The 13,654-nt window shown below is 35.1% G+C and overlaps 1 pseudogene; it reads right to left on the bottom strand.

The window, feature by feature from the left end:
- Positions 1-6,907: 6,907 nt before the first annotated feature.
- LOC141519210 (E3 ubiquitin-protein ligase RNF146-like) lies at positions 6,908-7,656 on the bottom strand (annotated as a pseudogene).
- Between the last annotated feature and the right edge of the window lie 5,998 nt (positions 7,657-13,654).

Here is a 13,654-nt window from a genome sequence, read left to right as displayed (position 1 = left end):
CAGTGTGTGAGGTTCTGTCCTCCCTCCTGGTCTGTGAATGACCATAAGCGCCCCCCTCCGCCATGGGGCCGAGGTGGGGGGGGCCTTGTTGTTCTATGGGGGCTCCTAGACTGGGATCAGGATCTGAATGTGGTCAGAGCCCCAGAGTCCTGTTCCAGGGGCACAAGACAGAGCTCAGCAGTCTCTCTCTCTTCACTCCTCTCCCTCAGTTCAATGGGCTCATGCCCTGGGGGCTCCTGCTTAGCAGCTCTGCCTGCTTCTGTTTCAGGGTCTAGGCTGTTGAAAGACCAAGCTGTTTGCTGTGTGCCCTGGGGGCTGGGCTCCATGTGCTCCCTCTGGCAGAGGTCCCCCGCTGTTCCCCCACTTTGTGCCTGGTGCTCCCTGGGGTGCAGCTCAGGAGACTCCCCCACTGCTGTGAGCTGCAGCTCCCAGCGCCCTGGGGCTGCCTCCAGGAGGCTGAACTTCTTTGGCTCTGGCGGGCCACCCCTCTGGTGAGCCACCCCTCCAACCCTGGGGAGCAGAGCCTTTCTGCTCTTTTCCAGGTTACCTTGAGTAGGAAAACTGCCTCATTGGGTCTCTTTGTGGGTTCTGTCTCTTGAAAGTTTAGTTAGAGTCCTTAGTTTATGAGTTTTTGTCAGAGAGCTCCTAAGACTGGATCCCTTCATGTAGCCATCTTGTCTCCGGCCCCTTTGTTTTTTCTAAACTGTACTTGACATTTTCTCCAGTTGTTCAGTCTTTTTATTTTTTTGATGGAATCTTATTGTCTCATACATTCATTGGCTTTTATTTATTCAATTCTAATTTTTAGGGTTTTATTTTCTTCAATTAGTTTTTGTGCTTCCTTTTCCAGTTGATTATTTTACTTTTTAACAGATTGATTTCTTTCGTCAATTTTTCATAATTTTCCTACATGACTGTCATTTCTTTTTTTCCATTTTTCTTCTTCCTCTCTTCTTTAGTTTTTAAAATCTTTTTTTTTACTTCTTCTACAAGTTTTTCAATTTGAGTCCAATTCTTAGACTCTTCAGACTTTTGTGAGTAATTTTTCACTGATTTCTTCTTCTGACATGGCATTGGTATGCTCCTTATCTGCAAAATAGTGTTCTACAATGAGTGCTTTTTTCTGTTTTTGGTTTTTTTTTTGCTCATCTTTGTTGTTTTAGATCTGCTCCTGGGGTATATGTAGTACAGATCCAAGATTTTTATGCTGAGGTTGTGGCCTGATCTCTGACTTGTCAATGACCAAGACATTGCTTATGCAGTCTAGGCCTTGACTTTGCAGAGCTTTGTTTCCTTCTGCTTACACAGTGCTTTGTTCCCAACCCAGTCCTGTCTCTTGCCCTGTTTTCCCTGGGTTCACACGTTGTTTGGGGTTGGGATTCTCCCTGATGACTTGCTACCTATCTGGTAAGACCTCTGCTGTTGTCAAGCTGTTGGGACCTGGCCTGCACTGCGGCTTAAATGCTCCTGTTGGTTTTCCCCCTCAAACCGCATTTGTTTTTATTTCTCCCTTTTTCCCCTTTTCCCCCAAAAGAAACAGACATTCACAGAAGATCTTCCATGATGTCTGTCATTGAAAATTTCTTTGGATCTTCCCTTTTTCTTGGTGGGATATGTAGTTTTAATGTTAGGGCAGAGGATTCATTTATTTTTAGTACAGGAAAGCTCCAGGAGCATGTTATTTTCATGCCATCATCTTGAATTCACCCCAGAAGTCCTTAGTAATTGTATTTCAAAGGGTAAAACATCTAAATTATCTGAGATTACATTTATTTTTCTGTAAAATAAGGATAAGAGTAATCACCATATGTTCTATCTCATAGAACTATTGTTACTCTCAAGTAAGGTAAAATCAAAAGTTTTCAAAAATAAAATTCAAACTATCAGCAGTCACATAAAATATATTCATATCATTTAAATTAAGAAAATTATAGGGAATTGAAGTGAATGGAGATTTGTATGAACTGTTGACAAATAAAATATGGAAACAGAAAATTCACAAAATGAAGACAAATACTGTCAAACTTCAGAATTCTGATCCATCTAGATTGATGTAATGCTTAATAGACTTTTGGTAATGCTTGGCTCTTACCTTTTGCCAGAAAGCTGTGGGCTAGAGGTATGGGTGGAAACACATGCTTTTTGACAATACCAATTATATGTAAAAGAGAGAGAGGATGCTTAAGGTATGTAGATGAATACCAGACAATACATGCTTATTTCTGATTCAATGTATGGAACTTTCAGAATTTGTTTCTAGTGATGACTGACTGAAGATCTGATACTGTATAACAGTGAATGATCTCTAAAAAAAAAAAGATGACTCAGGAATTGCTGAATGGGACATGAGTATACATTATGAATACAGAATATGATAAATGGTGGCAGATGTGGTTAATTGGATTGGTTGACAATGTTTAATTGGCACCCTCCTCCTCCCTTGTTATATCAGGACTTTCCTCTGTGAGGAAAAAAAATGTGGCAACTAAAATGAAATATATCAATGAAATTTCTTTTAAAATTATAGGTGATACCTCCTGTTGCTAAGGTTCATTTAAAGCTAGATTTGGGGTGGAGTGACATATCTTTTTGAATATGTTGACATTATGTTGTAATAAATTGGGGGACATATTTATTGAAACATTGAAATCATTTAACTACAGACCCAAAGAAAAGTCCCTTTCACCTGGGACCATAATTAACATGCTAATTCTCACCTTTCAAATATTACTTCTATAGTGTTAAAATTCCTGTTTGATTTTCATATCATGAACTAAAAGCATGTTCATTGTGTTATAGTTTAACAAGGACAAAAATATTAGCATTTTCTACATTTATTTTTTACTTTCACCTACTCATACATTCAATTAGGGATTCTTTCATTGAGAATAGTGAATTTCATGCCAAGTACAGTACTTGGCTGCAGCTCCAATTATTTAATAATTTTCAAGCCTTCATTGTAAGAAACCATTGGAAACAAGCAGGAAAGTTAAGTCACCTTATTATAATGGGCTGGTTGGAGAAAAAGTTATAGACTAAAATGAAACAACTAAATAACTAAACAACTAAACACTAAAATAACTAAAATTGCCTTCTGAAATCTGATAGTAAGTGAATTTTTCTTGATAAGTATTTATGGATAAATATTGATAAGTATTTATTATGCTCTTACTATGTTGGCACGGGAAAAGAAAGTGAAAAACATCTACAATCAAAGTGCATTCATTTTGTTGGAAGAAACAGCATGTAGAACTGTGATACTTTAAAAGATATACTGTAACAAATGGCTTAATATTGCATCTTAAATTAGAGTATACAAGATGTGCAAAGGACTGAAACAACACAATTAGGATTCAGATGCTGAATATAGAGCAAAGTTACATATATGTTGTTAATGCTGGTTCTGATTCTCCTCATGATCATTAAGTTTGAACACCTTCTTATATATCACTATTCCCCAAGGAGACATCAAATCAAATGGTAACTAGAAGTAGGAAGGATTAGTATGATTTGAGAGAATTTTTAGTAGATATCAGGCCCTCTGAGATGGAAAATTTTATTTGGGAGTGCGAAGAGGGCAAATGACAGATTATTCATCATCAGTGCAAATTTTTGATTCATATATAAAACAGAAACCTTTTTTACTCTAGACAGGCATGGTGGTGCTGCTTATAAGAGCATCTCCTTTTCCCCAGAGATCTATAATTCTATGTGCTCTATAGTCTAGGGATATCCTCTTTGAAATTCTAAATGTACTGTCGAATATGAAACTTGTGAACTCCTCTGGAACTGCTTCATCTCTTTTAATGTATATAGACTTAGGGATGATCTTGTGTGTGCGTATATATAGACATACATGCATAAATGTGCATATATATGATATATATGTGTATGTTGAAGGCAAAGGAAGGTTGCAACAATTGGGGAGATTAGGAAAGATCTTCAGGAGGTAGCATTTGAATTGAATTTTGAAGAAAGCAGGAGAGCAAAGTGAGAAGAAAGACTTTGAGACATAGGGGATGATAGACAGTAGAAAGACATGGATATGGGTGATACCATTTGATTTAAGAAGAACAGAAAGAAGACCAATTTGGATTGATCAGAGACTATGAATTTGGATAAGGTTTAAGAAGACTGGGAAGGTAGGAAAACACCAGATTACAAAAGGTTTTAAATGCCACACAGATGATTTTTAAAAATTGAATGTCACAAATGACTTTATTTGATTTTGTTTTTGTTTTTGTTTTTTTTTAGGTTTTTGCAAGGCAAATGGGGTTAAGTGTTTTGCCCAAGGCCACACAGCTAGGTAATTATTTATTAAGTGTTTGGGCCCGGATTTGAACCCAGGTACTCCTGACTCCATGGCTGGTGCTTTATCCACTATGCCAACTAGCCACCCCTGACTTTATTTGATTTTTTGTCATTTTGGGAATCAGCATATTTTATTAACTATGGTGGGGCTTACAAGATTGGCATTGCACTTTAGAAAAATAACTTCAGGGGTGACTAGATGGCATAGTGGGTAAAGCACCAGCCATGGAGTCAGGAGTACCTGGGTTCAAATCCGGGCCCAGACACTTAATAAATAATTACCTAGCTGTGTGGCCTTGGGCAAAACACTTAACCCCATTTGCCTTGCAAAAACCTAAACAAAAAATAACTTCAGTTGATTCATGAAGTATAAAGCAGAATATAAAGAGTCTTCAGACAAGAGACTGCAATAGTTAAAGTAAGAAATTTCAAGAACCTGATCTAAAAATTGTATGAATCGTTAAGTGATCATATATGAGTGATGGTGTGAAGATAAGAAATAATAAGATTTGACAGTAGACTAAATATGTGGCCTGAGTGAAAGAGAGAGACAGAGGAGATTAGGAAGAAATGAAGGTAATGATGAAACAACCAGTAGAATAATATATCTCCTAAAGATATTATAGAATGAAAGATGTAGGGAAAGATAAGTTCTGTGGGTTAGATTATTTTATGTTTATTGGCTATATAAATATTTTTCAAATGTAGTCAGTGATACAAGAAAAGATATTTACATATGGGAATCATCTACATATGCATTATAATTGAATCCATGGGAATAAAACATGATATAAGAAAATAAAGACATATAGAATAGAGAGAAAATCCCAGGACAGAAGCCTGGGAGACATGTCCAGTTAATGGGTGTCAAAAATTAATATGAAGTTCAAGGAATAGAGCCTGAGAAAAATCAATCATGTTGATAAGATTATGATGAGCGGTGAAGAAAAGCAGGAAGAAGGATTTTTTTTTTAATTTTAGGCCACTGTTTATCAAATATGATCAGGTACCATTTGATCTTTGAAAAGATAGTAGTATTATTGGAGGGAGGAAGGTATCTGGAGCAAATACTCTAAAGATCTACTAGTGAAAGCAGCACAGAATTAACCAGTAGTTTGGTGAATTGGTGAAACAATATACATCTTGGGACAATACAGCTGGAGGCTCTTGCTAGGAAGGCATTGGTGTGAAAGCTGTGATGAGGGAATAACTCATGCCAACCTAACATCTAATAGTGCCTACACTTTGTTTTTAATTGCTAGAGTATTGCAAGCATTTTCAGTGCTCTCTAAATTTGATATTCTTTACCCTGAGACAAATTCCCAAGTACCCTGGGAAAAATTTCCAATCTTAGTGAAAGACCTAGTTTTTAAATAAATTTTATCATGTCACTTGAAGCATTATCATGCATATGGTTTAATATATATCATTAGTTTTTTTTTTTAATTCTTGCAACAAGAGTCATGGTCTTAAACACAATGAGCTGTAGTTATTGGCTTACAGACATTTTTCTTCTCTATCTTCATTCTGCATCTTGAATAATAGGGATAATTTTTTTTTGCAAGGCAATGGGGTTAAGTGACTTGCCCAAGGTCACATAGTTAGGTAATTATTAAGTGTCTGAAGCCAGATTTGAACTCAGGTACTCCTGATTCCAGGGCTGGTGCTCTATCCACTGCACAACCTAGTCACCCCAAAAGGGCTAATTTTTAATCAAATATGATTTCATCTAGCCATTGGTTTTCATTAATGATTGGGGAAATCTCTGTGAGTTAATGGAAAGAGTGTTGAATTTGGAGTCTTAAGAACTCTGGTTTGAAAATTGTATTTGCTATTTGCTATCTGTCTGACATTAGGCAAAATATTTAACATCTTTAGTCCTTCATTGATGAATTTTTTTAAAATAAGAAATTAGGTTGGGTAATCACTGCACACATTTTGGACTCTTGGGTTTTAATTATTCCCAATTCAACCAGCAAATAATCAAAAGAGGTTTTAAGAGTTTCTTTGTTCTTTTACTTACTTTTGTAATGCATTCTATTCAAATGGAAATCTATTATTCTTAACAAACTGTTATTTTTTCCCCCTAATACTGATCTATGAATCTTGGTAATCTTCTATCCTGAAAATCCCCTTTGTTTTGTGAACAGGATAAAAATATTCAAAATTCAAAGTTCATTTCTCACATGAAGATTTTTCATGCCTTAGAAGCTTATGTACTACTATTATTTTGAAACGAATGTGCCTGCAATTGATTGTTATTTTGAACACATTTTTCCTTCTATTTATTGGGTTTATACATATTTCACTAGATCTGAAATCAATATATGTATATCATCCACCAATACACTTGACAGAAAATGGGCAGCCATCAGGTATGCTTCTTCTACTGTAATTAAAACAATGATAGAGGTGGTGGAAAGTGTCAATTGTTTCCAGACTCAATCAAGAGATTAGAGGACAACAACAAGGGTGTGTAAGTAATGCAAAATAAAGTTCTATTTGGGATAATAGCTAGGAAAGCATTAGAATTCTTTAAATTCTTTAAAGTCCTTTGAAGTTCTAAATTCAATGATTCTATGATGCTAGATTTTTGTTACATCTTGGAATCATGTTCTCCACTTTCCCTATTTTTGGTACCCTGCCTTAAGATAGTAATTCTAGGTCTTCCTCTCTCCCAGTGACTCCTTCCAGTCATGCTGTTTCCACTGATTTGCAAGTGAGTCAAAGTGTCTTAGAGAAATGCTTGCATTAAATGAAGGCAGTGCCAGACTTGTTAACTGGACGTCTTTTGAAATTAAGGGTAGAGTCATAGCCCAGCCTAAGTCCAATCACTCCCTTTTTTGGTAGTCTATTATATCCAATATAATTTTCCTATACCATTCATGTTCCTTTCTCCTGTATTGAACCATATCTTCAAGATTAACAACATAAAGGAACCTAGCAATTAACAGTTTAGTGCTTTGTTTACCTTTGAAGAAAGAATCTTCTAGCTCCCTGCTGGTAGTCACCACCCATACCTTCCTTTTATTGCCAGACATATTCTCTATTGCTTCTACTTGCAGCTTTTATTTCCTCTGGTGATAACAAGATGCTTGTCAAGAAAGCCTCAGAAATACCTTGCCAACAGAGTATACATCGTTTTTTCCAAGCCATGAAGCTCCCTTTACACACAAATAGTAGAATTCATGCTTACAAGGATGACTCACTGGGTGAACATGTTTGCAGACAGATGGCACATTCAGGGATAGAAAGAGAAGGTCCAGCAATGGAACAAGGCTCATTTGCCTTTCTGTTTGTGGGAAGCAGGTTCATTGTGTGATTGATTTTACCACAGTCATCCATCTTCAGTCAGGATCCAAGTTCAGGCTCTGACACATAATATCTAGGTAAATAGAAAATCATCACTTATCAATGGGTAGTTTTCTAAGACTACAGGATACATTGGTAAAAGTAGTTTCCTCACTAGAAGCTCCTGAAACTTAGTATTTCTATGATAGATTATAAAACATCCTCTTCACAGGAGTGAGTCAAGTAAACCATTACTTGTTCATTTTTTGTGTTGCAAAAGAGATCCTATTTGCATTAATTTCTCTGTGCACTTCCCAGCTACTGCCACAAAACTTTGCAGTCTTTTCTCTCTGTTGAGTAACTGCAGCAGAAAACCCATAGCCACAGGGAATCATCTCCTATCATCAGGGAGAGGGTACAGTTTTCATATTTCTGTTGAAGCAACACTATTCTTGGAAACTCCAAGTACTGATTTTATTTGTTTATATGGTTTGTATAATCTTCAGTCCTGTGGCATTACATATAACTAATCTTCCATCAAATCCTACCATGTTTCCTTTGAAATATTCTTTAAATAATACTCATTTTATGTCCCTAAACTTTTAGTGAAGTTTTGAACTTTAATAGAATTATCAATAACATCTCTACAGTACAGGGATTTCTCTCCCTTTCTCCAACTCTCTTAGCACAGAAAGAAATCTTTTCCAAACATGAAGTTGGCTATATCTCTTACTCAGTTTTTGTTGTCTACTTCAATCTGTTTCTTCAACTCCTTTTTTATTTGTCTCTTACATTACTTTGAGCACTCATCTTACATGATTTTTTTCATTCTTTTCACAAATAAAAATCAAAATAAGAGAAACTCACATTTATACAGTGCTTTTTAGTTGCAAAGCACTTTTCTCATAGCAACTTTTTTGGTGATTGAAAACATTACTACCCTAGATTTATGTTTGAGGAAACAGTTTGCCATAGAAGAAAGTGCCATAATTTTGGAGTCAGAAGACCAAGGTTCAGTTTTTTTTCCCTCAAAGGCTACTAATTGCTTTGCATTAATTTATTCAATTATATGTAAATTTACATTAACAGGAAAAATGAAGAAGTTTCAACTATACACCCTCCAAAATCCCTTCCTATGAAACTTATTCTATGCTTTTTAATAAATAACTTGTCCAAGATCACATGATTATAAACAGAAAAGTTAGAACTTGACCCCAGGTTTTTATATTGAAATATGTTTTCTCACTAAATTATGATCTTCTTCAATCAGTGATACTGTAATTGGCTCCTTTTATTTCTCATCTTAAGTTCATGTTATTCAATATACTCTTTCTTGATTTTACCTATCTAAATCCTACCCATTTTTAAAGTTCCATCTCTCTTTCTAACCTTACAAATTATAGATTCTAACCTTACAAATTTTAGATTGAGAATCAGGAAACTGGAGTTAAAATCTGGCCTTTTCTACTCTGGGTTATCTCAAATTGTTCAGAAGTTGTTTAAGCTAAAAAATTCATTTTTTTTCTCAATTTATACATTTGCAAATATATATATATATATAGTATATATTGTATATACATTGTATATATATGTATATGTATATGTATATACATTGTATATATATATATATATATATATATATATATATATATATATATATATACATTGAAAAATCTTCACAACTAGGAATTCTGATAAAGGTCTCATTTAAAAAATATAGAGAGAATTTCATCTAATTTATAAGATCACAAGTCATTCCCCAACTGATAAATGGTAAAAGGATATGGACAGTTTTCAAATGAAGAAATTAAAACTATATATAATCATATAAAAATATTATCCAAATCAGTATTGGTTAGAGAAATGAAAATTAAAACAACAAAGAGGGGTCATCTCACACCAATCAGATTTGCCAAGATGAGGAAAAGGGAACATGATCAATATTGATTGATGCCTTCATTGCTGGTGGAGTTATGAATGGACCCAACCTTTCTGGAGAGCAATATGGAACTATGCCCAAAGAGCACTGAAACTATTCATACCCTTTGACCCAGCAATTCAAATTCTAGGTCTATATTCAGAAGAAATTGTAGAAAAAGGGAAAAGTCAGACATGTTCCAAAAAAATTATAGGGGCTCTTTTTGTAGTGGCAAACAATTGGACATTGAAGGGATGCCCATCAAATGGAAATGGCTAAACAATTATGGGGCATGAATACTATGGAATATTATTGTTCTATAAGAAACCATAAATGGTCAGACTCTAGAGAAGCATGGGCTGACTTATGGGATCTGATGCTGAGCGAAGGGAGTAAAATCAAGAGAACAATGTATGTATCAACAAAAACATTGTGAGATGAACAACCTTGATGGAAGCAGCTTCTCTCAGCAATCTGGAGATTAGGACAACTTTATTAGCCTGGTACTAGAATATATTATCCTCATCCAGAGGAAGAAAAACAAAACAAAGCAAAACACACACACACACACACACACACACACACACACACACACAAACATAAACAACCCTCCAGAATCTGATGAACACTTTATAAAAATTATCTCATATATCTCTTTAACTTAATGCTAATTCCTCATACTAAAAATTACTAATCTGTGAACAAAATTTGTATGTACAAAGCTAACCTGACTGTTCACTGCTGAGGGGAGTAGGGTGGGAAGGGAGGGTGGAAGGAAATTTTTTAACCAAAAAATATACATGTGGCATATGGATGATAATTAATAAAAAAATTTTTAAAAAAAGAAATTGCAAGATGTGCAAGGGATTTCAATGTTTCCATTCTGGAATACGCAAATTTATCCAGAATTTAGTTATTTAAATCCTTAAATGGTATGGTCACTTCATTTGATATTTTTCTCTTTATCCATTCAGAAGCATAACGGCATTTCATAAAGGGACAAAGTTTTAGATGTACCTTTCAGAATTAGTTTAACACTTCATGAATATTTTGAGATTGTAATGATTATATGTGGGGGGGTCCATTACTGAGTTCAATGGGTGTACTTCCTACTCTTTTTCTGTATGTTCTCCCACAATGTAATGTAAACTTCTCTAACTAAGGATTTATTCCTTTCTTGTCTTTGCTTTCCTATGTCCTGGTTCAGTTCCCAACTCACAGAAGAAACTAGTGAAATGCTTCCTTGATAGACCATAGATAATCTGATCCAATCATCCCATTTTATAAAAGAAGAAGCAATATTTTGTTAAGATTAAATAACCCTCTGAAGATCATACAGATAACATTAAAAAGAGTTTAGAATTCAATACAGGTCCACTTACTGAAAAAAGAGTCCTCTTTCCACTCTTCTCCTAAAGTGTCAATTTATTATACTGAATTTCAATTTTCTACTCAAGTGTAGGAAGAAAGTAATGTGAGTTAAACCCTAACCTCCTGAAAGCTTTAAGGCCAAAAAATATCTTATTACATTGACTTGTCTAAATGACAGTCTCTGAAAGACAAGCAATGTTGTACAAAAAGGAGATACAATATTTTTGGCTATTCCTATGAATTAGCTGAAAAGTGGCCAAGTTACCCCCGATTGGTTCCTGAATCACTGGTATTCCATTAATGAAGCATGGCCATTTGAAAAGGGCTCTCACATGTGGGCTCACATTTAAAATGTTCCAGAATTCAGAGGCAGAAACTGTTCCTCTGCGTCTATAGTAAAGATAACAGCTTTGCTCTTGTGTCTAATAGCAGTCAGAGTTCAGTCTTCTGCAATGATGGGGAATAATGAAAGGAGAAAGGTAAAATGTATACTTTATGACACTATTACTAGTTACTTAGGCCAAAGGGTAGGTATGGGTTATGTAATCCAGAACACCTTTACTTTACTTATAAAATGAATTATTTTTACGCTCAACTGTTTATATATATATGTATATATAATCTATACATTTATATAACTAAAATATTGTTATAAAATTTTTACTTGAATAATGTAGTTATAAACATGAATTGTTTGCAGAGACACAAAACTTTTGCCCTCTCTGAAATGTATGTCTATTGAACCCATTAACCATCTCTTGCTAAAATCATAATACATATCTAAAAAGAAAAAGTGATTATATGGTAGGATGGAAGTTAATGGATTGGATTATTTCAAAGAGTAGTTTTGTAACATAATTTAGATGTGTGCATCCATGTGCTTAGCAACTATAACTTTTTTTTTTTTTTTGCTTCTGGAGCTCCTCAGTTAGTATTCTTTAGAGACAGACAATAGTTGCAGTGATCCATCTTCTACACTCAAGAAGCCAATTACTTTCCTTTTTTTTCCCTTTTCAGATAGAAATTCAGTTACCCCTTTGCATTCATGCAATTTTATTTGTGAATTCTAAGACATGGGTCTTTATTCTCTTGTACCTGATCTAAGTTGTAGGTTGGTTTCTCAGTTTTTCTAGGTCAGAAAAGTTTATATTTAGCAATGGAGTTCTTATTCAGTGATTCCTAGAGGAAGGACTAGAATAGAGATTTTATGTTTATGAAAAATAATAAGAAAACACCAGATTGAGCCAAATATCTCTCAAGAAAAGAATGGCTGCAAAAATAGAAGATATCCCTTAATAAATTTCAGCAATGGCTCTCACTTACCAATTCTCTGAAGATGTTTTGGTTTCAAACAATAATTCTAGAGAAGTGATTATAGGAAATGGAATGACTTGTAAATAATGGGATGAAATTCTCTTGTCTAATTTGAAAATCAGTCCCATTTCTGTATAAAACCATTTCATTTCAGGGGCTGTGTTAAGTTGCATTAAATTATTTTTCATTCATATCCAAGTCTTATCACTCCATTTAAGGTTTTCTAGGCACAGATACTGGAATAATTTACCATTTCCTTCTCTATTCATTTTATATTTGAGGAAAACTAAGGCAAACAGGGTAAGGAAATTTCACAGGGTGACATAGCAAGTGCCTGAGGTTACATTTGAATTCAGGTCTTCCTGATTCTAGGCTTGTGGCTCTATTCATTGTGCCACATAGCTACCCATATCTTCAAGGAAGGTTGTGTTTTTGTTTCGTTGTTTTATATTTACATATATATGTATATATATATATACATATATATGTAGTATGTGTTTGTGTGTGTATAATATATAAAAACATAAGCCAGATTGAGTCAAATTTCTCTCTAGTAAAGATGGCCTGCAACACACACACACACACACACACACACACACACACACACATGTTTTAGGTTATGGTTTCATTGTGAAATGTTATGTGTAAACAAACTTACATTTTGGGAGACTTTTGACACCTATTCAAAAATTTAATTGATAAAGTCATCCTAGTTAACTTAAAGAGAAATAATTTCTTCACCATATGATTATTTCTAAGTCAGAAGGAAGTCAAAATGAGGGCACAATCCATAAACTGAACAAGATCTGTTTCTACATGTAGGTTTATAATCACTAAGAAAAAATAGTTTTGTATTTTCCTCAGTTTGGGGCAATTCTCTTTCTAGGCTAGCAAGATCTTAACTTATTAATTACTTAGAATGAAAAAAAACCCAAGGAATCTTTGAGTTGCAAAGAGGCTGAATAACTTGTTCAGAGATTTCTAAGTAAGTATAAGAAGAAAGAAGGGCTGGGGAATTCTGGCCAGGATGGTGGAGAAAAGACAGGCACTGTGTTCTCTTTCCCCTCAAAAAATAGCATGAGAGAAACCTCTTAACAGAAATTCTAATGACAAAATCCAGAAAGAGAAGCTAGGAAAAGAACACCTACCAAGAAGGTCTGTCTGAGGGGATGGTGGGTGAACTGGGAAATTAGAGCAGAGGATCAGCAAGGGGAGAGCAGCTAGGGGAAGCCAGATGGCCAGCCTCAGCTATAGAGACTTTGGTGAGTGGCATGTGGGAAATACAACTTTATCTGTACAGTCTTTGGTCTAGGGGAGAGGAGCTACAGGAAGGTGAGTTCCAGCACAGAGTCTCAGGGCATGCCTGGAGAACAACCAGCTGGCCCTGGGACCTGAGCTCCCTACTTTCAGCCAAGCCTTTTGTCCAGAACAAACAATAAACAACCCTCC

The sequence above is a fragment of the Macrotis lagotis genome, chromosome 3 (genome assembly GCF_037893015.1).
Source record: "Macrotis lagotis isolate mMagLag1 chromosome 3, bilby.v1.9.chrom.fasta, whole genome shotgun sequence".
In the NCBI taxonomy this organism is placed as follows: Eukaryota; Metazoa; Chordata; class Mammalia; order Peramelemorphia; family Peramelidae; genus Macrotis; species Macrotis lagotis.
The sequence above is the reverse complement of the archived record's forward strand: the minus strand, read 5'-3'. Positions and strand labels throughout refer to the sequence as shown.